Source organism: Pleurodeles waltl, chromosome 12 (genome assembly GCF_031143425.1).
Source record: "Pleurodeles waltl isolate 20211129_DDA chromosome 12, aPleWal1.hap1.20221129, whole genome shotgun sequence".
Lineage (NCBI taxonomy): Eukaryota > Metazoa > Chordata > Amphibia > Caudata > Salamandridae > Pleurodeles > Pleurodeles waltl.
Genome location: NC_090451.1, coordinates 87,509,441 through 87,534,026, shown reverse-complemented (window position 1 = coordinate 87,534,026; position 24,586 = coordinate 87,509,441). Strand labels below are relative to the sequence as shown.

The window sequence follows — 24,586 nt, the reverse complement described above, 5'->3', positions numbered from 1 at the left end:
AGACAACTGTGCAAGGGCTAGCAATGGTGGGACAACAGTGCAAGGGCTACCAGTAGAGAGACAACTGTGCAAGGGCTAACAATGGTGGGACAACTGTGCATGGGCTAGCAGTGGAGAGACGACTATGCAAGGGCTAGCAATGGTGGGAATTTTGTGCAAGGGCTAGCAGTGGAGAGACAACTGTGCAAGGGCTAGCAATGGTGGGACAACTGTGCAAGGGCTAGCAATAGTGGGACAACTGTGCAAGGGCTAGCAGTGGAGAGACGACTGTGCAGGAGCTAGCAATGGTGGGACGACTGTGGAAGGGCTAGCAGTGGAGAGACAACTGTGCAAGGGCTATCAGTGGAGAGACAACTGTGCAAGGGCTGGCAATGGTGGGACAACTGTGCAAGGGCTAGCAGTGGTGGGACAATTGTGCAAGGGCTAGTAGTGGAGATACAACTGTGAAAGGGCTAGCAGTGCGGGCACAACTGAGCAAGGGCTAGCAGCGGAGAGACAACTATGCAGGAGCTAGCAATTCGAGAGACGAGTGTTCAACGGCTAGCAGTGGAGAGACAACTGTGCAAGGGCTAGCAGTGGAGAGACAACTGTGCAGAAGCTAGCAATGGTGGAACAACTGTGCAAGGGCTAGCAGTGGGGAGAGGACTGTGCAAGGGCTAACAATGGTGGGACAATTGTGCAAGGGCTAGCAGTGGAGAAACAACTGTTTAAGGGCTAGCAATGGTGGGACAACTGTGCAGGAGCTAGCAATGGTGGGACAACAGTCCAACAGCTAGCAGTGGAGAAACGACTATGCAGGAGCTAGCAATGGTGGGACAACTGTGCAAGGGCTAGCAGTGGAGAGTCGAAGGCACATGGGCTCTCAGTGGAGAGACAAATGTGCAGGAGCTAGCAATAGAGAGACAGCTGTGCAAAGGCTAGCAGTGGAGAGATGACTGTGCAAGGGCTACCAATGGTGGGACTTTTGTGCAAGGGCTTGCAGTGGAGAGACAACTGTACAAGTGCTAGTAATGGTGGGACAACTGTGCAATACCTTGCAGTGGAGAGACAACTGTACAGGAGCTAGCAATAGTGGGACACCGGTGCAAGGACTAGCAGTGGAGAGATGACTGTGCAAGGCCTATCAGTGGAGAGACAACTGTGCAAGGGCTAGCAATGGTGGGACAACTGTGCAAGGGCTAGCAGTGGAGAGACAACTGTGCAAGGGCTAGCAATGGTGGGACAACTGTGCATGGGCTAGCAGTGGAGAGACAACTATGCAAGGGCTAGCAATGGTGGGAATTGTGTGCAAGGGCTAGCAGTGGAGAGACAACTGTGCAAGGGCTAGCAATGGTGGGACAACTGTGCAAGGGCTAGCAATGGTGGGATGACTGTGGAAGGGCTAGCAATGGAGAGACAACTGTGCAAGGACTATCAGTGGAGAGACAACTGTGGAAGGGCTGGCAATGAGACAACTGTGCAAGGACTATCAGTGGAGAGACAACTGTGGAAGGGCTGGCAATGACGGGACAACTGTGCAAGGGCTAGCAGTGGAGAGACAACTGTGCAAGGGGTAGCAATGGTGGGACAACTGTGCAAGGGCTAGCAGTGGAGAGACAACTGTGCAAGGGCTAGCAGTGGTGGGACAATTGTGCAAGGGCTAGTAGTGGAGATAGAACTGTGCAAGGGCTTGCAGTGCTGGCACAACTGAGCAAGGGCTAGCAGCGGAGAGACAACTATGCAGGAGCTAGCAATGGAGAGACGAGTGTTCAATGGCAAGCAGTGGAGAGACAACTGTGCAAGGGCTAGCAGTGGAGAGACAACTGTGCAGAAGCTAGCAATTGTGGAACAACTGTGCAAGGGCTAGCAGTGGGGAGAGGACTGTGCAAGGGCTAACAATGGTGGGAAAATTGTGCAAAGGCTAGCAGTGGAGAGATGACTGTGCAAGGGCTACCAATGGTGGGACAACTGTGCAAGAGCTTGTAATGGTGGGAGAACTGTGCAAGGGCTAGCAGTGGAGAGATGACTGTGCAGGAGTTAGCAATGGTGGGACAACAGTGCAAGGGTTAGCACTGGAGAGATGACTGTGCAAGGGCTAGCAGTGGAGAGACAACTGTGCATGGGCTACCAATGGTCGGACAACTGTGCAAGGGCTAGCAGTGGAGAGACAACTGAGGAAGGGCTAACAATGGTGGAACAACTGTGCAAGGGCTAGCAATGCTGGGACAATTGTGCAGGGGCTAGCAATGGTGGGACAACTGTGCGAGGGCTATCAGTGGTGGGACAATTGTGCAAGGGCTAGCAATGATGGGACAATTGTTGAAGGGCTAGCAGTGGAGAGACGACTGTGCAAGTGCTAGCATTGGTGGGACATCTGGGCATGGGCTAGCAGTGGAGAGATGACTGTGCAAGGGCTAGCAATGGTGGGAATTTTGTGCAGGGGCTAGCAGTGGAGAGACAACTGTGCAAGGGCTAGCAATAGTGGGAGAACTGTGCAGGAGCTAGCAATGGTGGGAATTTTGTGCAGGGGCTAGCAGTGGAGAGACAACTGTGCAAGGGCTAGCAATAGTGGGAGAACTGTGCAGGATCTAGCAATGGTGGGACAACAGTGCAAGGGCTATCAGTGGAGAGACGACTGTGCAAGGGCTATCAGTGGAGAGACAACTGTGGAAGGGCTAGCAGTGGAGAGACCACTGTGCAAAGGCTAGCAATGGTGGGACAACTGTGCAAGGGCTAGCTATGGAGGGACGATTGTGCAAGGGCTAGCAGTGGTGGGACAATTGAGCAAGGGCTAGTAGTGGAGAGACAACTATGCAGGAGCTAGCAATAGAGAGACAACTGTGCAAGGGCTAGCAGTGGAGAGATGACTGTGCAAGGGCTAGCAATGGTGGGAGTTTGTGCAAGGGCTAGCAGTGGAGAGACAACTGTGCAAGTGCTAGCAATGGAGGGACAACTGTGTAATAGCTAGCAGTGGAGAGACAACTGTGCAGGAGCTAGCAATACTGGGACACTGGTGCAAGGGCTAGCAGTGGAGAGACAACTGTGCAAGGGCTAGCAGTGGAAAGACAACTGTGCAAGGGCTAGCAATGGTGGAACAACTGTGCAAGGGCTAGCAGTGGAGAGACAAATGTTCAAGGACTAGCAATGGTGGGACAACTGTGCATGGGCTAGCAGGGGAGAGACCACTGTGTAAGGGCTAGCAATGGTGGGAATTTTGTGCAAGGGCTAGCAGTGGAGAGACAACTGTGCAAGGGCTAGCAGTGGAGAGACAACTGTGCAAGGGCTAGCAATGGTGGGACAACTGTACGAGGGCTAGCAGTGGTGGGACAACTGTGCAAGTGCTAGCAATGATGGGACAATTGTGTAAGGGCTAGCAATGGGGAGACAACGGTGCAAGTGGTAGCAATGGTGGGACAACTGGGCGTGGGCTAGCAGTGGAGAGACGACTGTGCAAGGGGTAGCAATGGTGGGAATTCTGTGCAGGGGCTAGCAGTGGAGAGACAACTGTGAAAGGGCTAGCAATAGTGGGACAACTGTGCAGGAGCTAGCAATGGCGGGACAACTGTGCAAGGAGCTAGCAATGGTGGGACAGCTGTGCAAGGGCTAGCAGTGGAGAGACCACTGTGCAAAGGCTAGCAATGATGGGACAACTGTGCAAGGGCTAGCTATGGTGGGACAATTGTGCAAGGGCTAGCAGTGGTGGGACAATTGTGCAAGGGCTAGCAGTGAGAGACAACTGTGCAAGAGCTAGCAGTGCGGGCACAACTGAGCAAGGGCTAGTAGTGGAGAGACAACTGTGCAGGAGCTAGCAATAGAGAGACAACTGTGCAAAGGCTAGCAGTGGAGAGATGACTGTGCAAGGGCTACCAATGGTGGGAGTTTTGTGCAAGGGCTAGCAGTGGAGAGAACTGTGCAAGTGCCATCAATGGTGGGACAACTGTGCAATAGCTAACAGTGGAGAGACGACTGTGCAGGAGCTAGCAATAGTGGGACACTGGTGCAAGGGCTAGCAGTGGAGAGACGACTGTGCAAAGGCTAGCAGTGGAGAGACAACTGTGCAAGGGCTAGCAATGGTGGGACAACTGTGCATGGGCTAGCAGTGGAGAGACGACTATGCAAGGGCTAGCAATGGTGGGAATTGTGTGCAAGGGCTAGCAGTGGAGAGACAACTGTGCAAGGGCTAGCAATGGTGGGACAACTGTGCAAGGGCTAGCAGTGGAGAGACGACTGTGCAGGAGCTAGCAATGGTGGGACGACTGTGGAAGGGTTAGCAGGGGAGAGACAACTGTGCAAGGGCTATCAGTGGAGAGACAACTGTGGAAGGGCTGGCAATGTTGGGACAACTGTGCAAGGGCTAGCAGTGGAGAGACAACCGTGCAAGGGCTGGCAATGGTGGGACAACTGTGCAAGGGCTAGCAGTGGTGGGACAATTGTGCAAGGGCTAGTAGTGGAGATACAACTGTGAAAGGGCTACCAGTGCGGCTACAACTGAGCAAGGGCTAGCAGTGGAGAAGCAACTGTGCAGAAGCTAGCAATGGTGGAACAACTGCGCAAGGGCTAGCAGTGGGGAGAGGACTGTGGAAGGGCCGACAATGGTGGGACAATTGTGCGAGGGCTAGCAGTGGAGAAACAACTGTTTAAGGGCTAGCAATGGTGGGACAACTGTGCAAGAGCTAGTAATGGTGGGAGAACTGTGCAAAGACTAGCAGTGGAGAGACGACTGTGCAGGAGCTAGCAATGGTGGGACAACAGTCCAACGGCTAGCAGTGGAGAAACGACTGTGCAGGAGCTAGCAATGGTGGGACAACTGTGCAAGGGCTAGCAGAGGAGAGACGAAGGCGCAAGGGCTCTCAGTGGAGAGACAACTGTGCAGGAGATAGCAATTGAGAGACAACTGTGCAAAGACTAGCAGTGGAGAGATGACTGTGCAAGGGCTACCAATGGTGGGAGTTTTGTGCAAGGGCTAGCAGTGGAGAGACAACTGTGCAAGTGCTAGCAATGGTGGGACAACTGTGCAATAGCTAGCAGTGGAGAGACGACTGTGGAGGAGCTAGCAATAGTGGGACACCGGTGCAAGGGCTAGCAGTGGAGAGATGACTGTGCAAGGCCTAGCAGTGGAGAGACAACTGTGCAAGGGTTAGCAATGGTGGGACAACTGTGCATGGGCTAGCAGTGGGGAGACGACTATGCAATGGCTAGCAATGGTGGGAATTTGGTGCAAGGGTTAGCAGTGGAGGGACAACTGTGCAAGGGCTAGCATTGGTGAGACAACTGTGCAAGGGCTAGCAATGGTGGGATGACTGTGAAAGAGCTAGCAGTGGAGAGACAACTGTGCATGGGCTAGCAATGGTCGGACAACTGTGCAAGGGCTAGCAGTGGAGAGACAACTGAGGAAGGGCTAACAATAGTGGAACATCTTTGCAAGGGCTAGCAATGCTGGGACAATTGTGCAAGGGCTAGCAGTGGAGAGACAACTGTGCAAGGGCTAATAATTGTGGGACAACTGTGCAAGGACTAGTAATGGTGGGACAACTGTGCAAGGGCTAGCAATGATGGGAAAACTGTGGAAGGGCTAGCAGTGGAGAGACGACTGTATGGAAAGTAGCAATGGTCGGAGAACTGTGCAAGGGCTAGCAGTGTAGAGGCGAATGTGCAAGGGCTAGCAGTGGAGAGGGGACTCTGCAGGGGGCTGCACTGGAGAGACGACTGTGCAACGGCTAGCAGTGGAGAGACGACTGTGCAAGGGGTACCAATGGAGAGAAGAGTGTTCAACGGCTAGCAATGGAGAGGCGACTGTGCAAGGGCTAAGAGTGGAGAGATAACTGTGCAGGAGCTAGCAATGTAGAGATGACTGTGCAAGGACTAGCAATGGAGAGTAGAGTATTCAACGGTTAGCAGTGGAGAGACGCCTCTGCAAGGGCTAGCAGTGGAGAGAGGACTGTGCAAGGGCTAGGAGTGGAGAAACAACTGTGGAAGGGCTAGCAATGGGGGGGAATTTTGTTCAAGCGCTAGCAATGGAGAGAGAACTGTGCAAGGGCTAGCAATGGTGGGATAACTGTGCAAGGGCTAGCAATGGAGAGACGACTGTGTGGAAGGTGGCACTCTTGGGAGAACTGTGCAAGGGCTAGCAGTGTAGAGGAGACTGTGCAAGGGCTAGCAGTGGAGAGACAACTGTGCATGGGCTACCAGTGGAGAGAGGACTCTGCAGGGGGTTGCAATGGAGAGGTGACTGTGCAAGGGCTAGCAATGGTGGGACAACTGTGCAAGGGCTAGCAATGGTGGGAAAACTGTGCAAGGGCTAGCAGTGGAGAGGAGACTGTGCAAGGGCTAGCAGTGGAGAGACAACTGTGCAAGGGCTACCAGTGGAGAGAGGACTCTGCAGGGGGTTGCAATGGAGAGGTGACTGTGCAAGGGCTAGCAATGGTGGGACAACTGTGCAAGGGCTAGCAATGGTGGGAAAACTGTGCAAGGGCTAGCAGTGTAGAGGAGACTGTGCAAGGGCTAGCAGTGGAGAGACAACTGTGCAAGGGCTACCAGTGGAGAGAGGACTCTGCAGGGGGTTGCAATGGAGAGGTGACTGTGCAAGGGCTAGCAATGGTGGGACAACTGTGCAAGGGCTAGCAATGGTGGGAAAACTGTGCAAGGGCTAGCAGTGGAGAGATGACTGTGCAACGGCTAGCAGTGGAGAGACAACTGTGCAAGGGCTAGCAGTGGAGAGACAACTGTGCATGGGCTAGCAATGGTCAGACAACTGCGCAAGGGCTAGCAGTGGAGAGACAACTGAGGGAGGGCTAACAATGGTGGACCAACTTTGCAAGGGCTAGCAATGCTGGAACAATTGTGCAATGGCTAGCAGTGGAGAGACAACTGTGCAAGGGCTAGTAATTGTGGGACAACTGTGCAAGGACTAGTAATGGTGGGAAAACTGTGCAAGGGCAAGCAACGATGGGAAATGTCACGACTCACGTGCTGCTTGCGCCTGGAATTTGCAGATCTGGTGGCGTGGATCTTCAATGTTCGACTTTGGCCCAAAAAGGGGCGACTCTTTCTGGTAGCCACGGTGCTGTAGGCAATGGAGACGCCAAGAACAGACCGTGCCCTTCAGAAAATAGCGCCAGAGGGAAAAAACCCCTTAGAAAAAGGGGAAAAACCTCCAAACAGGAAGATTCCTGGAAAAAACAAGAACAAACAAACAGGAATCCAAAAGGAGCAAAAGTCAGGAAACACAGAATGCTGAAATCCAGAACCAATAGGTGAGGAAATCAGGAGCGAAGACACTAACTGAGCAGAAAGTGTTGCAGCGCAAAGAAAGAAGAAAACACAGCCCTTATATACTAAAAAACAGGAAGTGACCCACAGGAAGTAAAAGGACACCATCTTAGACAGGGAAACAACACATAGAACAGAATAGAACAGGAACCATAGAGAATAGGGAACAAGGAATGCTGGGAAAGAACAGGAAGCTGGGAAGGGGGAAAAGACATAAAGAAAGGCACAACAAAAGACTGCAGAAAAGAAGAAAAAGAAGAAAAAAGGGAAAGAAACGAAAAAAAAGGTAAGAGGGGTCATAGACCCCTAGTATAGTGGAAAGCAGAAGGTAGAACGAGGCCCCATGCAAGTCTGGGGCCTCGAAATGCGCAGGAGAGGCTGGGGGCGCGCCGCGTCCTAGCAACGCGTTGCGCGGCCCGAGCCGAACGCCCGGCTTGAGTCAAGCCCTCGGCTCGCGCCGCACCGCACGGCGCGACAGTAGGTCCCCCTCCCGAAGGTCCAGGTTTGAGAGGAAATAAACCGTGAAAGCGTTGAATCAGGAGAGGTGCGTGAACGGAAGATGCATCTTCCCAAGAGCATTCACTGAGAGGATAACCCTTCCAATGAATCAGATACTGAAGGCGTTTGTGAAAAAGACGAGAGTCACAAATTTCCTGTACTTCATATTCAGGAACATCATCCACGAGTACAGGAGGTGGACAAGGAAACTGACGTGAGTAAGGGTCAGGCACATAAGGTTTAAGCTGAGAAACATGAAAGACCGGATGAATCTTCCATGTATGAGGTAAGTGAAGACGGACAGTGACAGGATTGACCAACTGAAGAATACGGAAAGGCCCATAGTAACGAGGTGTGAACTTATTTTGAGAAAGACGTGAGGGTAAGAATTTGGAGGAGAGCCAGACTTTATCTTGCGGATGATAGTCTGGATTGGTTGCACGTCTCTTGTCTGCAGCCTTCTTCATAGATCTCTTGGTATGTAACAAATTAGATCGAATTAGTCTATGGATTTGGAGAAGGCGTTTGGAGAAATAGGTAATGGCGGGTAGAGGAGAGTTGGATTGTGGAGAAGTAGGAAAAGAGGTAGGATGAAAACCATAAGAACAGAAAAAGGGAGTGACCTTGGAGGCACTATGGACTGAGTTATTGTAGGAAAATTCAGCTATAGAGAGGTAAGTGTTCCAGTTACTTTGAGTAGAATTGCAAAAGCATCGAAGATATTGCTCTAGTCCTTGGTTCAGACGCTCGGTCTGGCCGTTGGTCTGAGGATGGAACCCTGAAGACAGGGCTCTATTAATATTTAGTGTTTTACAAAAATGCCTCCAAAATCGGGAAATGTACTGAGGTCCTCTATCAGATATTATGGTATGTGGAAGTCCATGGAGACGGAAGATATGATCAATGAATATTTGACTTAGTTCTTGAGAAGTAGGTAGCCTTTTCAGGGCAGTGAAATGAGCCATCTTCGTGAAAGAATCCACAGTGACCATGATGACCCGGTTTCCTGCTGATGGTGGGAGTGAACACATAAAATCAGTAGAGATGGTATGCCATGGGGCCGGTGGAACAGGCAAAGGCTGTAGTAATCCTGCCGGTCTGGTATGGGGTATCTTGATTTGGGCACATATGGGACAGGCCTGAACGTATCTTTCCACATCCAGCTTCCAGGTAGGCCACCAGAAAAATCGTGAAAGAAGTTCTTGAGTGGCCTTGATGCCTCTATGACCAGCTACAGTTGAATCATGGCACATTTGTAATGCCTTTTCTTGCACCTTGTTAGTAGGGAGGAATATCAGGTTTTGATAATAAAAATATCCTTGTTTCTTATGTAATAATGGTCTTAGTTCTTCTATGTCGTGGTCCGATAGGTTGGCGTATTCCAGTTGTACTTCTTCCAGGAAAGACTGAGCCACTCCAATGATCTTACTGGGTTCCAGAAGATACTGAGATGAGGAAGGAGTACACTCTGGATATCGGCGAGACAGAGCATCAGCCAGAATGTTTTGAGATCCAGGAATATATGTGATGAAAAAATCGTACTGACTGAAGAAAAAGGCCCAGCGGGCCTGACGACTATTCTGGCATACAAAATTTCGTAGACATTGTAGGTTACGGTGGTCTGTCCTCACCTCAAATGGTTCCTTGGAACCCATCAGAAACTGTCTCCACTCAAGGCAGGCTGTTTTCAGAGCCAATAATTCCCTTTCCAGTACAGAATAGTGTTGTTCAGCTGTGGAAAGGATATGAGACAAGTAGAAAACAGGATGTTCAAGACCATCATCCTCTTGTCGTTGGAGTAAGACAGCTCCGATGGCTCTCTCAGAAGCATCAGTTACGACTATAAATTGTTTGGTGGTATCTGGATGTCTCAAGATGGGGGCTTGGGTGAAGGCTCTCTTTAATTCTTGAAAGGCTGCTTCAGCCGCCTCAGTCCAGACAAACCCTTTCTTTAAATTTTCCTTTTTTAAGGTGTGAGTTATGTGGCTAGTCAGTCTGGCAAAGTCTAGAATGAATTGTCGATAGAAGTTTGCTAACCCTAGGAAACATTGTGTTTCTTTTATGGAAGAAGGAGAAGGCCACTCTAGGATAGCTCGTACCTTTTCCTGATCCATAGCTATGCCGGTGGGACTTAAATGATAGCCCAGATATTTGACTTCCGTCATGTCGAACTCACATTTTTCTGGTTTGCAAAATAGTTGATGAGCACGAAGTCTTTGAAGAACTTGTTTCACATGGGAAGAATGGAGTTCAGGATTTCTAGAATAAATAAGAATATCATCTAGGTAGATCACGACTGTCTGATTCAGAAGGTCTGAAAACACTGAGTCCATAAATCTCTGGAAGATTGCGGGGGCGTTAGTGAGACCAAACGGCATAACCCTATATTCAAAATGGCCAAATGGAGTCCTGAAAGCTGTCTTCCATTCGTCGCCTTCTTTTATGCGTAAAAGGTGGTAAGCTCCTCGTAAATCTAATTTAGTAAAACGTTGAGCCCCTCTGATAGCTTCTAGTATGTCCCTGATGAGAGGCAAAGGATAACGATCTTTAATTGTTATTTTATTCAGACCTCGAAAATCCAGGCAAGGACGAAGATCCTTTGTCTTCTTGGGCACAAAAAAGAGAGGAGCCCCAGCCGGAGACGACGATGGGACAATAAGACCACTCTGTATATTTTCGTCCAGATACTCTTTTAGAACTTCCCTTTCGGGTTCCGTGAGGGAGTACATCCTCCCAAAAGGAACAATTGTGCCGGGTTCCAATGGAATAGCACAATCATATTCTCGATGTGGAGGTAGCACAGGTTTCGACGGTTTTTGGAAAACATCCTGAAACTCCAAATAGTGGTCTGGGACCCCTTGGACCGTATTAATGGACATACCAGAGGCACCTTCAGTATCTAAGGATCTTTTCGGAGACCAATACTTGTCGGAAGTAAAACAGTTCTCATGACAAAATTGCGAAGACAAAGACACTGTCCGGGTTACCCAATTTATATACGGGTTATGTCTGATGAACCACGGAATTCCAAGAATGATGGTATGGTTGGGGGACGTGATAAGATCGAAAGAAATGTGTTCTTGATGGTTTCCCACCTGTAGACTTAACATCAGGGTAGTGGTGTCTACAGGACCCGAGGATATCAAGGATCCATCCACGGTGTGTACCTGTTCGGGTACTTCTTTTGCTTGTGTAGGAACTTGGTGAGCAGCAGCCCACGTCTTGTCCATGTATATACCACTAGCACCACAATCTAGTAATGCCATAGTCTTTTCTTGACGACCGTCAGGAAGTTGTAACAGGACAGGAAAAATGAACAAGGCGGTTGTATTGTCATTAAAGGAGCTGATGGAAGGTATAGCTGTAGATCCCGTCCCCTCCCTTCTTACAGAGGACGGGAGGTGGCGTTTCCCGAAGGCCTGGGCAGACGTACAGGACAGGTACGAAGCATGTGACCAGCAGAACCACAGTACAGGCACAACCCTCTCTTGCGTCTGTCTTCTCGTTCACTAGCAGAGAGCGGACCTCGGGTAGTATCCACCTGCATGGGTTCCCCTTCGATGTCTCTAGCAGGAGTGCGAGGTTCCTCGGAACGCTGCAGGCAAGCTCGTGAGCTACTTGGCTGGGAAAACCCTCTACTCCTTTTCTTTTCCGATCTCCGTTCCTGAAGACGATATTCGATGGACAGTGCTTGATCCATCAGGCCACGAAGATCTTCCGCTCTGGTAGAATGTACTAGTTCATCCTTTATTTCTTCTTTGAGTCCTCTACGAAATAAAGTTACCAGAGTACGTTCCACCCAAGTGGTCTCTGCCGCCAACTGACGAAAACGGGTTATATATTGCAGGACGTCTTGCGAGCCTTGTTGGATGTCACATAGGGCTTCTTCAGCAGAGGCTTCCAATCCAGGACGGCTAAACATCTGTTTGAAGCGACTCACAAAGGTGGAATAGTCCGACAATACAGGGTCGTTGGAGGACACCATCGGGGTTGCCCAGGCCAAGGCTGGACCGGATAAGGCACTGATAAGATAACCCACCTTGGTCCTGTCGTGGGAGAATTGGGTAGGTCGGAAGGCGAAGTACACTGTTAATGCATCCAGGAACTCGCGAAGCTTGGTTGGTTCACCAGAGAAACAAGGGGTAGAAGCGGAGATAGTTGGAACATCACTGGTGCGGAGAGCCAAAGCCTGTCGTAACGCAGCATTTTCATTGCGTAGTTGTTGCAATTCCTGAGCTTGTTGCTGAATCGTGGTCAAAAGAGATTGTTCCGGATCTGCAGCAGCCGCCACTGTGTCATCCATGGTGTTTCAGGACGTCGGAATGGTTTGGCGCTGCAATCTGTCACAACTCATGTGCTGCTTGCGCCTGGAATTTGCAGATCTGGTGGCGTGGATCTTCAATGTTCGACTTTGGCCCAAAAAGGGGTGACTCTTTCTGGTAGCCACGGTGCTGTAGGCAATGGAGACGCCAAGAACAGACCGTGCCCTTCAGAAAATAGCGCCAGAGGGAAAAAACCCCTTAGAAAAAGGGGAAAAACCTCCAAACAGGAAGATTCCTGGAAAAAACAAGAACAAACAAACAGGAATCCAAAAGGAGCAAAAGTCAGGAAACACAGAATGCTGAAATCCAGAACCAATAGGTGAGGAAATCAGGAGCGAAGACACTAACTGAGCAGAAAGTGTTGCAGCGCAAAGAAAGAAGAAAACACAGCCCTTATATACTAAAAAACAGGAAGTGACCCACAGGAAGTAAAAGGACACCATCTTAGACAGGGAAACAACACATAGAACAGAATAGAACAGGAACCATAGAGAATAGGGAACAAGGAATGCTGGGAAAGAACAGGAAGCTGGGAAGGGGGAAAAGACATAAAGAAAGGCACAACAAAAGACTGCAGAAAAGAAGAAAAAGAAGAAAAAAGGGAAAGAAACGAAAAAAAAGGTAAGAGGGGTCATAGACCCCTAGTATAGTGGAAAGCAGAAGGTAGAACGAGGCCCCATGCAAGTCTGGGGCCTCGAAATGCGCAGGAGAGGCTGGGGGCGCGCCGCGTCCTAGCAACGCGGTGCGCGGCCCGAGCCGAACGCCCGGCTTGAGTCAAGCCCTCGGCTCGCGCCGCACCGCGCGGCGCGACAGGAAAACTGTGCAAGGGCTAGCAGTGGAGAGACGACTGTATGGAAGGTAGCAATGGTGGGAGAACTGTGCAAGGGCTAACAGTGTAGAGGCGACTTTGCAAGGGCTAGCAGTGGAGAGACAACTGCGCAAGGGCTAGCAGTGGAGAGGGGACTCTGCAGGGGGTTGCAATGGAGAGACGACTGTGCTACGGCTAGCAGTGGAGAGTCGACTGTGCAAGGGCTATGTGGCAGTGGGTGTGGCGATAATAAGGACTATGAGGCTCAGGTGGGGTGTGAATGATGACTTTATTTAATTTTAGAGGTACAAGTTAGTCTTCAGAGTTATTTGGCTTGTGGGCTCTCAGTACTAAGTTGTCTCTTCTTTTCCGAGGGTTCCTCTTGAGCGGCGAAGATACTCTTCGTGGGACTCCCAGGTATACCGGAAACAAGAGGAATGGAGATATGGGTGAGTCTAGGGTTTGGTGATGGATGTTTAGTGTCAACACGAGAGAGAGAGAGAGAGAGAGAGAGAGAGAGAGAGAGAAAGAGAGAGAGAGAGAGAGAAAGAGAGAGAGACCGTCCCCTAGGATAGTGTGATGACTTGGAGATCTGAATATAGAGGATTAGTCACCTTTGAGTGTTTTCGGAGTGACAGGTTTTTATTTCTGTATGTGCTCTTATTTTTAGTGCTTTTATTTCCTCCCTTCTAGTGCTCTTATTTCCCAATATTCTATTGCCTCCCCTATAGGGCTCCTATTCCTTAATGCCCTTCTTCCTTCCTTCTAGCACCCTTCTCCCCCTCCTCTCTCCCTGTAGCCCCCCTCCCCTCTCCTCTCCCTTCGTCCCCCTTCCCTTTTAACCAGAAACTGTCCTGTATGCAGGACCGTACCTGGTTGAGCCACGTCCCTCCTGGGACGTGGCGGAGTTGGCGGAGTTCACGTTCTTCTGGTTCCTCTCCGGTTTCTATCCGTTCCTGGACGACCGGTTTCCGGGGCTCTCTTGAGGTCGGGCGTCCTTCTGTCTCCTCGGGTCCTCCTTTCGTCGCTCCTCCGTGTCTTTCGGCATCTCCTTCCTCTCCTACGCGCCCCGCGCGTAGTCCGTCGTCCGTTTTTACTGTTTCGGGAACCCGGATATCCGGGTTCCCGGCGAGGCAGGCGGCATCCATGTTGCTATGACGCCCAGACAGGGCGTCGGCAAGGAGAGAGAATCGGGACTCCGTTCCCGATTCTGCTCTCACGGTAGCCGGAACATCCGTCTGCCGGCTACAGGCTACTAATGGAGATAAGAGTGTTCAACGGCTAGCAATGGAGAGATGCCTCTGCAAGGGCTAGCAGTGGAGAGATGACTGTGCAAGGGCTAGCAGTGGAGAGACAACTGTGCAAGGGCTAGCAATGGTGGGAATTTTGTTCAAGTGCTATCAATGGAGAGAGAACTGTGGAAGGGCTAGCAATGGTGGGACAACTGTGCAAGGGCTAGCAGTGGAGAGACGACTGTGTTGAAGGTAGCACTCTTGGGAGAACTGTGCAAGGGCTAGCAGCGTAGAGGCGACTGTGCAAGGGCTAGCAGTGGAGAGACAACTGTGCAAGGGCTAGCAGTGGAGAGGGGACTCTGCAGGGGGTTGCAATGGAGAGGCGACTGTGCAGGGGCTAGCAGTGGAGAGACGACTGTGCAAGGGCTATCAGTGGAGAGACAACTGTGCAAGGGCTAGCAATGGTGAAGAGACAACTGTGGAAGGGCTAGCAATGGTGGGCCAACTGTGCAAGGGCTAGCAGTGGAGAGACAACTGTGCAAGGGCTAGCAATGGTGGGACAACTGTGCAAGGGCTAGCAGTGGTGGGACAACTGTGTAAGGGCTAGCAATGATGGGACAGTTGTGCAAGGGGTAGCAGTGGAGAGACAACTGTGCAAGGGCTAGCAAAGGGTGGGACAACTGGGCATAGGCTAGCATTGGAGAGACAACAGTGCAAGGGCTAGCAATAGCGGGACATCTGTGCAGGGGTTAGCAATGATGGGACAACTGTGCAACAGCTAGCAGTGGAGAGACGACTGTGCAGGAGCTAGGAATGGTGGGACAACTGTGCAAGGGCTAGCAGTGGAGAGACTGTGCAAGGGCTAGCAGTGGAGAAACAACTGTGCAAGGGCTAGCAATGGTGGGACAACTGTGCAATAGTGAGCATTGGTGGGACAACTGTGCAAGGACTAGCACTGGAGAGACGACTGTGCAAGGGGTAGCAATGGCGGGACAGCTGTGCAAGGGCTAGAAGTGGAGAGACAACTGTGCAAGGGCTAGCAATGGTGGGACAACTGTTCATGGGGTAGCAGTGGAGAGACAACTGTTCAAGGGCTAGCAATGGTGGGAATTTTGTGCAAGGGCTAGCAGTGGAAGGACAACTGTGCAAGGGCTTGTAATGGTGGGACAAGTGTGCAATGGCTAGCAATTGTGGGAGAACTGTGCAAGGGCTAGCAGTGGAGAGACAACTGTGCAAGGGCTATCAGTGGAGAGACAACTGTGCAAGGGCTAGCAATGGTGGGACAATTGTGCAAGGGCTAGCAGTGGAGAGACAAATGTGCAAGGGCTAGCAGTGGTGGGACAATTGTGCAAGGGCTAGCAGTGGAGAGACAACTGCGCAAGGGCTAGCAGTGCGGGCACAACTGAGCAAGGGCTAACAGAGGAGAGACAACTGTGCAGGAACTTGCAATGGAGAGACGAGTGTTCAACAGCTAGCAGTGGAGAGACACCTGCGGAAGGGCTAGTAGTGGAGAGACAACTGTGCAGACGCTAGGAATGGTGGAACAACTGTGCAAGGGCTAGCAGTGGAGAGAGGACTGTGCAAGGGCTAGCAATTGTGGGACAATTGTGCAAGGGCTAGCAGTGGAGAGACAACTGTGTAAGGGCTAGCAAAGGTGGGACAACTGTGCAAGAGCTAGCAATGGTGGGAGATTTGTGCAAGGGCTAGCAGTGGAGAGACGACTGTGCAGGAGCTAGCAATGGTGGGACAACAGTGCAAGGACTAGCAGTGGAGAGACGACTGTGCAAGGGCTAGCAGTGGAGAGGCAACTGTGCAGGGCCATCAATGGTGGGACAGTGGTCGTCTATCTGGATGACATTCTGATATTCTCTGTCCACCCAGAACAACACACTAAACATATACTCCAAGTATTAGAAAGGCTTAGACAACATCATCTATTCTGCAAGCCAGAAAAATGCGAATTTGATCAAACTGATGTAAAATACTTGGGGTATTGCATCAACCAAGTAGGTGTTGCCATGGATTCAGACAAGATCCAAGTCATTCTGGATTGGCCGTCCCCCTCCTCCATCAAGGAAACTCAGTGTTTTTTAGGACTGGCCAATTTCTATCGTCAGTTTATAGCCGACTTTGCCCAGCGAACCAGTTATATTACACAAACCTTTAAGAACGTTTTTTTGTTGGACCAAAGACGACGAATCCGCATTTCAAGAGTTAAAACATGCCTTCATTCAAGCTCCCATTCTACGGCATCCAGACACCACCAAACAGTTCATTGTCGTTACAGATGCCTCAGAAAGAGCAATCGGGGCTGCCTTGCTACAAAAACAAGATGATGATGGGTTAGAGCACCCCGTATTCTACCTTTCACATGTACAATCCGACTCCGAACTTAACTATTCGATTTTAGAATGAGAACTACTCGCCTGAAGACAGCTTGCACTGAATGGAGACACTTTCTTATGGGATCGAAAGAACCTTTTGAGGCACGGACAGATCATCGGAATTTACAGTGTTTGAAAAACTTTCAATGCCAAAATAGTCGGCAGGCTCGATGGGCTTTCTTTTTTAGTCAATACGATTTTTACATCACATATATCCCTGGTTCCCAAAATATTTTGGCAGATGCTCTATCTCGCCGCTACCCTGAGTGTAGTGATTCTCCTGTGCAAAACCTATTTGAAAATAATAGGATCATTGGGTTGGTACAATCATTCCTAGACAAAGTTAAAACTGAATATTCCAACCTTGAAACAACTGAGATGAACAATTTACGACCGCAGCTCCATAAAGATCAGGATTACCACTATCACAAAAAGGGTTTGTTCCTACCTACTAAAATAGTCCAAACTGAGGCCCTACAAATGTGCCATGATTCCCCCATCGCAGGTGATCGTGGTATGAAGGCTACCCAAGAGCTCCTGCTTCGCTCTTTTTGGTGGCCCACACTTAAAACAGACACTGAAAACTATGTGACTTCTTGTCCCATCTGTGCACAAGTCAAAACACCTCGTAATAAACCAGTAGGATTACTCCGTCCTTTACCTGTTCCACCAGGTCCGTGGCACCCTATATCCACTGATTTTATGTGCTCTTTGCCTCCTTCGGTTGGGAATCGGGTAATAATGGTAACGATTGACTCCTTCACGAAAATGGCACATTTCACGGCATTAAGGAAACTACCTACGGCAAAAGAACTAAGTCAAATCTTTATTCAGGAGATCTTTCGGCTTCATGGCCTGCCGCAAGTCATTATCTCAGACCGGGGTCCCCAATACATCTCCCGTTTTTGGAGACAATTTTGTAAGACACTAAGGGGGTCATTACAACCCTGGCGGACGGTGTTAAAGCAGCGGTAAGACCGCCAACAGACTGGCGGTCTTTTTTTTAGTATTATGACCATGGCGGTTACCGCCATGGTCATCAGCCGCTTCTCCGTTCTGCCCGCCAGGGCGGAGACGACCGCTGGGCTGGAGACCTGGGTCTCCAGCCCGGCAGCCATCACAATTCTGCCACCGGTATTTTGACCCGGCTTACCGCCGTGGATTTCCAGTGGTAGGAACCGCCATAAAATCCATGGCGGTAAGCACTATCAGTGCCAGGGAATTCCTTCCCTGGCACTGATAGGGGTCTCCCCTACCCCGACTCCCTCCCCTACACTCCCCACCACCCCTGCCACCCCCAAAGGTGGCAGGACCCCCCCTCCCCAGCCCTCCCTTCAACATCACATAACTCACACACACACGACACGCACGCAGGCACCACCAACACACACCGACATACATGCCTACATCCACACACTCAGTCAGACACGCGCACCCATATACAGACATACACGCACACATCCATACAGACATACATACAGACATACACGCATTCACTCCCAAAACACGCAACACCCCCGCAAGCATACACGCACTCACACACCCCCTCTACAAACACAGACGCACACCCCCATGCACCCACACAACACCCCCCACCCCCCTCCCCTAACGGACGATCGACTTACCTGTTCCGTCGATCCTCCGGGAGGGGACGGGAGCCATGGGGGCTGCTCCGCCGACACCACAACGCCAACAGAACACTGCTGCGCCGAATCACAGGACGTGATTCGCTGGGCGGTGTTCTGTTGGCGTGGCGGTGGAGGTGGAGCAGCCTCCACTTCCCCGCCGCCCGCCAGTATGGCTGTTGGCGGCTCTCCGTCGGAAAAAGGACAGAGAGCAGCCAACAGTCATAATATGCCGAGCGGCAAACCGCCACTACTGGCGGTCTTCCGCACAGTGGTCCCTCGGCGGTCTTGTAAAAAGACTGCTGTGGTTGTAATGACCCCCTAAGTATAGAGGTGGCTTTATCATCTGGTTTCCATACCCAAACTAATGGACAGACAGAACGGCTGAATCAAGGCCTTGAACAATACTTACATAGTGTTTGTAATGCTATGCAGAGCAACTGGTCTGCGTACCTACCACTTGCTGAATTCTCATACAACAAATCGGTACACAGTGCCTCGAAAGTATCTCCTTTTTATTGCTCTTATGGATTCCATCCGAAAGCCTTTCCTATTCCTCAGAAAGAAACATCTACTCTCCCTGCCATTACCTCATATGTCCGCCAACTACGTGGTATCCAACGTGTCATACATTCTAATCTTTTAGCCACAAAGACACGCATGAAAGAATGGCTGACAAGAAACGTTGTGAGGGCCCACATTATCAGATCAACAATAAAGTCTGGCTTTCCTCTAAATTCTTACCTCTTCGACTAACTCAAAATAAATTCAAACCCCGGTATTATGGTCCATTCCTGACCCTTCAAAGGATCAATCCTGTTTCTGTTCATCTTCGTTTGCCTCAGACTTGGAAAATACATCCTGTATTCCATGTATCTCAGCTTAAACCCTATGTCCTTGATCCTTTTCGCAGACAATTCACCTGTCCTCCTCCTCAACTGGTTGACAACGTGCCTGAATATGAGGTCCAGGAAATCTGTGACTCTCGGGTCTTCCGTGGTCGTCTCCTATACCTCACTCATTGGAAGGGCTACTCTATGAGTGAATGCTCCTGGGAAGACGCACCTTCGGTTCATGCCCCTCTTCTGATCCGTCATTTTTTCTGTCTTTTCCCTCACAAACCTGGGGCCTCGGGGGGGACCTACTGTTGCGCCGCGGTGGCCCACGGCGTCTCTCGGCCGGGCCGCAGGTGAAGCCGCGGCCTGTGTTAAAGGCCCTTTTCTCCGGCCGCGCGCTGTTTTCTTGATGCGGCGAGGCCGGAGGCCCAAATTTGGGCGTCGGTCCTCACCGTGCACAGCGCGCAGCGCGAGTGTTGTCGTCGGGTCTCTGCGCCCCCCCCCCCAGCATCCCACTTACTGGGTACCCGTTTTCAGGGCCTTCCTTTCCTCCTGCATGGTTCTTGAGCCATGCCTTCTCCTTCCCAGCATACCTTGCACCTCCCTTTTTTACTATGGTGTCTTTTCCTATCTATTGCTATAGCCCCTTCCGAATCCAAAATGGTATTGTTACTTCTTCCTGTCCATCACTTCCTGTCTAGGGGTATATAAGGGGAATCATTTCTTCTTGTCATTGCGTTACAACACTTTTGCTGTGGTGGTCACGCTCTGGCTGGTCTTCGCTTGGATGCCAGTTGTTCCTGTTTTTTCTTCAGCCTTCCAGTATTTCCAGGCTCCTGAGTGCTAATTCCTTGTGTCCTCCTTCTGTTCCAGGGAGTTCCTGTTGGAGGTACTTTTCCCCTGGGGGGTTTTCCTCTGGGACTCCTTCTGGAGTGCACGGACTGTAGTGGCGTACTATTGTCAACAGCACCGTGGCTACCGGATGGGGTCGCCCCTACCTCAGTCAGAGCAGGACTTGCAGGAACCGGGGCCGCACACCATCCCTCTCCGATACAGACGGTAAGCCCAGGGTGAATCGTGACAAACTGTGCAAGGGCTAGCAGTGGAGGGACAACTGTGCAAGGGCATCAGTGGAGAGGCAACTGTGCAAGGGTTAGCAATGGTGGGACAACTGTGCAAGGGCTAGCAGTGGAGTGACAAATGTGCAAGGGTTAGCAATGGTGCGGCAACTGTGCAAGGGCTAGCAAAGGTGGGACAATTGTGGAAGGCCTAGCAGTGGAGAGACAACTGTGCAAGGGCTAGCAATGGTGGCAAAACTGTGCAAGGGCTACCAGTGGTGGGACAATTTTGGAAGGGCTAGCTGTGGAGAGACAACGGTGAAAGTGCTAGCAATGGTAGGACAACACTGCAAGGGCTAGCAATGGTGGGACAACTGTGCAAGGGCTAGCAATGGTGGGACAACTGTGCAAGGGCTAGCAGTGGAGAGATGACTGTGCAGGAGCTAGCAATGGTGGGACAACTGTGCAAGGGCTAGCATTGGAGAGATGACTTTCCAAGGGCTATCAGTGGAGAAACAACTGTACAAGGGCTAGCAATGGTAGGGCAACTGTGCAAGGGCTAGCAATGGTGGGACAATTGTGCAAGGGCTAGCAGTGGAGAGACCACTGTGCAAGGACAAGCAATGTTGTGACAACTGTGCAAGGGTTAACAATGGTGGGAGAACTGTGCAAGGGCTAGCAGTGGAGAGACAACTGTGCAGGAGCTAGCAATGGTGGGACAACTGTGGAAAGGGTAGTAGTGGAGATACGCCCATGTCAGGGCTAGCAGTGGAGAGACAACTGTACAAGGGCTCGGAATGATGGATCAACTGGGCATGGGTTAGCAATGGTGGAACAACTGTGCAAGGGCTATCAGTGGAGAGATGACTGTACAGGAGCTAGCAATGGTTGGACAACTGTGCAAGGGCTAGCAGTGGAGAGACGACTGTGCAAGGGCTATCAGTTGAGAGACAACTGTGCAAGGGCTAGCAATGGTGAAGAGACAACTGTGGAAGGGCTAGCAATGGTGGGCCAACTGTGCAAGGGCTAGCAGTGGAGAGAAAACTGTGCAAGGGCTAGCAATGGTGGGACAACTGTGCAAGGGCTAGCAGTGGAGAGACAACTGTGCCAGGGCTAGGAGTGGAGAGACAACTGTGCAGGAGCTAGCAATGGAGAGATGACTGTGCAAGGGCTAGCAATGGAGAGAAGAGTGTTTAACGGTTAGCAGTGGAGAGATGCCTGTGCAAGGGCTAGCAGTGGAGAGATGACTGTGCAAGGGCTAGGAATGGAGAGACACCTGTGCAAGGGCACCAATGAAAGGGCTAGCAATGGTGGATCAACTGGGCATGGGCTAGCAATGGTGGGATAATTGTGCAAGGGATAGCAATGGTGGGACAATTGTGCAAGGGCTAGAAGTGGAGAGACAAGTGTGCAAGGGCTAGAAATGGTGGGACAACTGTGCAAGGGCTAGCAATGGTGGGAGAACTGTGCAAGGGCTAGCAGTGGAGAGACAACTGTGAAGGAGCTAGCAATGGTGGGACAACTGTGCAAGGGCTAGCAGTGGAGAGACGACTGTGCAGGAGCTAGCAGTGGAAGGACAACTGTGCAAGCAGAGGAGAGAGAATTGTGCAGAAGCTAGCAATGGAGAGAAGAGTGTTCAACAGCTAGCAATGGAGAGACAACTGTGTAAGGGCTAGCAATGGAGAGACAACTGTGTAAGGGCTAGCAGTGGAGAGACAACTGTGCGGAAGCTAGCAATGGTAGGGCAACTGTGCAAGGGCTAGCAATAGTGAGACAACTGTGCAAGGGCTAGTAATGGTGGGAATTTTGCGCAAGGGCTAGCAGAGGAGAGACAACTGTGCAGAAGCTAGCAATGGTGGGACATCTGTGCAAAAGCTAGCAATGGTGGGACAATCGTGCAAGTCCTAGTAATGGTGAGACAACTGTGCAAGAGCTAGCAGTGGAGAGACAACTGAGCAAGAGCTAGCAATGTGGGAGTTTTGTGTTAGGGCTAGCAGTGGAGAGACAAGTGTGCAAGGGCTAGCAGTGGAGAGACAATTGTGCAAAGGCTAGCAATGGTGGGGCAACTGTGCAATAGCTAGCATTGGTGGGGCAACTGTTTAGGAGCTAGTAATGGTGAGACAAGTGTGCAGGTGCTAGCAATGGTGAGACAACTGTGCAAGGGCTAGTAGTGGAGAGACGACTGTGTAAGGGCTTGCAATGGTGGGACTTTTGTGCAAGGGCTAGCAGTGGAGAGACAACTGTGCAGAAGCTCATAAAGGTGGGACAACTGTGCAGAAGCTAGCACTGGTGGGACAACTGTGCAAGTGCTAGCAATGGTGAGACAACTGTGCAAGGGCTAGCAATGGTGGGAGTTTTGTGCAAGGGCTAGCAGTGGAGAGAGAATTGTGCAAGGGCTAGTAGTGGACAGACAGGTGTGCAAAGGCTAGCATTGGTAGGACAACTGTGCAATAGCTAGCATTGGAGAGACGACTGTGCAGGAGCTAGCAATAGTGGGACACTGGTGCAAGGGCTAGCAGTGGAGAGATGACTGTGCAAGGGCTAGCAGTGGAGAGACAACTGTGCAAGGGCTAACAGTGGAGAGACGACTGTGCAAGGGCTATCAGTGGAGAGACAACGGTGCAAGGGCTAGCAGTGGAGAGACGACTGTGCAGGAGCTAGTAGTGGAAGGACAACTGTGCAAGGGCTAGCAGTGGAGAGACAACTGTGCAAGGGCTAGCAGTGGAGAGACAACTGTGCAAGGGCTACCAATGGACAGACGAGTGTTCAACAGCTAGCAGTGGAGAGACAACTGTGCAAGGGCTAGCAGCGGAGAGACAATTGTGCAAGCAGAGGAGAGAGAATTGTGCAGAACCTAGCAATGGAGAGAAGAGTGTTCAACAGCTAGCAATGGAGAGACAACTGTGTAAGGGCTAGCAATGGAGAGACAACTGTGTAAGGGCTAGCAGAGGAGAGACAACTGTGCAGAAGCTAGCAATGATGGGACATCTGTGCAAAAGCTAGTAATGGTGGGACAACTGTGCAGGTGCTAGCAATGGTGAGACAACTGTGCAAGGGTTAGCAGTGGAAATGTGACTGTGCAAGGGCTAGCAATGGTGGGAATTTTGTGGAAGGGCTAGCAGTGGAATGATAACTGTTGAGAAGATAGCAATGGTGGGACAACTGTGCAGAAGCTAGCAATGGTGGGACAACCGTGCAAGTCCTAGTAATGGTGAGACAACTGTGCAAGGGCTAGCAGTGGAGAGACAACTGAGCAAGGGCTAGCAATGTGGGAGTTTTGTGCTAGGGCTAGCAGTAGAGAGACAATTGTGCAAGGGCTAGCAGTGGAGAGACAATTGTGCAAAGGCTAGCAATGGTGGGGCAACTGTGCAATAGCTAGCATTGGTGGGGCAACTGTTTAGGAGCTAGTAATGATGAGACAACTGTTTAGGAGCTAGTAATGGTGAGACAAGTGTGCAGGTGCTAGCAATGGTGAGGCAACTGTGCAAGGGCTAGTAGTGGAGAGACGACTGTGGAAGGGCTTGCAATGGTGGGACTTTTATGCAAGGGCTAGCAGTGGAGAGACAACTGTGCAGAAGCTCGTAAAGGTGGGACAACTGTGCAGAAGCTAGCACTGGTGGGACAACTGTGCAAGGGCTAGCAATGGTGGGAGTTTTGTGCAAGGGCTAGCAGTGGAGAGAGAATTGTGCAAGGGCTAGTAGTGGACAGACAAGTGTGCAAAGGCTAGCATTGGTAGGACAACTGTGCAATAGCTAGCATTGGTGGGGCAACTGTGCAGGAGCTAGCAGCGGAGAGACAACTGTGCAAGTGCTAGCAGTGGACAGACAACTGTGCAAGGGCTAGCAATGGTGGGACCACCGTGTAAGGGCTAGCAATGATGGGACAGTTGTGCAAGGGGTAGCAGTGGAGAGACAACTGTGCAAGTGCTAGCAATGGTGGGACAACTGGCATAGGCTAGCAGTGGAGAGACAACTGTGCTAGGGCTAGCAATTGTGGGACAACTGTGCAGGGGTTAGCAATGATGGGACAACTGTGCAAGGGCTAGCAGTGGAGAGACGACTGTGCAGGAGCTTGCAATGGTGGGACAACTGTGCAAGGGCTAGCAGTGGAGGGACAACTGTGCAGGGGCATCAGTGGAGAGACAACTCTGCAAGGGTTAGCAAAGGTGGAACAATTGTGGAAGGGCTAGCAATGGAGACACAACTGTGCAAGGACTACCAACAGTGGGACAACCGTGCAAGGGCTACCAATGGTGGGCCAATTTTGGAAGGGCTAGCAGTGAAGAGACAACTGTGAAAGTGCTAGCAATAGTGGGACAACTGTGCAAGGGCTAGCAAGGGTGGGACAACTGTGCAAGGACTAGCAATGGTGGGACAACTGTGCAAGGACTAGCAGCAGTGGAAAGATGACTGTGCAGGAGCTAGCAATGCTGGGACAACTGTGCAAGGACTAGCAGTAGAGAGATGACTGTGCAAGAGCTATCAGTGTAGAAACATCTGTACAAGGGCTAGCAGTGGAGAGACGACTGTGCAAAGGCTAGCAATGGTGGCAATTTTGTGTAAGGGCTAGCAGTGG

General features: G+C 50.9%; 1 long non-coding RNA gene across 1 annotated transcript in view; it reads right to left on the bottom strand.

Annotated features, from left to right (window-relative positions):
• The window catches only part of LOC138268185 (uncharacterized), an 86,271-nt gene extending 72,317 nt beyond the window's left edge, over nt 1–13,954 (bottom strand). The window contains exon 1 of the long non-coding RNA XR_011199951.1: nt 13,749–13,954. This is a non-coding gene — a long non-coding RNA (uncharacterized lncRNA). The remainder of the gene's footprint in view (nt 1–13,748) is intronic.
• Between the last annotated feature and the right edge of the window lie 10,632 nt (nt 13,955–24,586).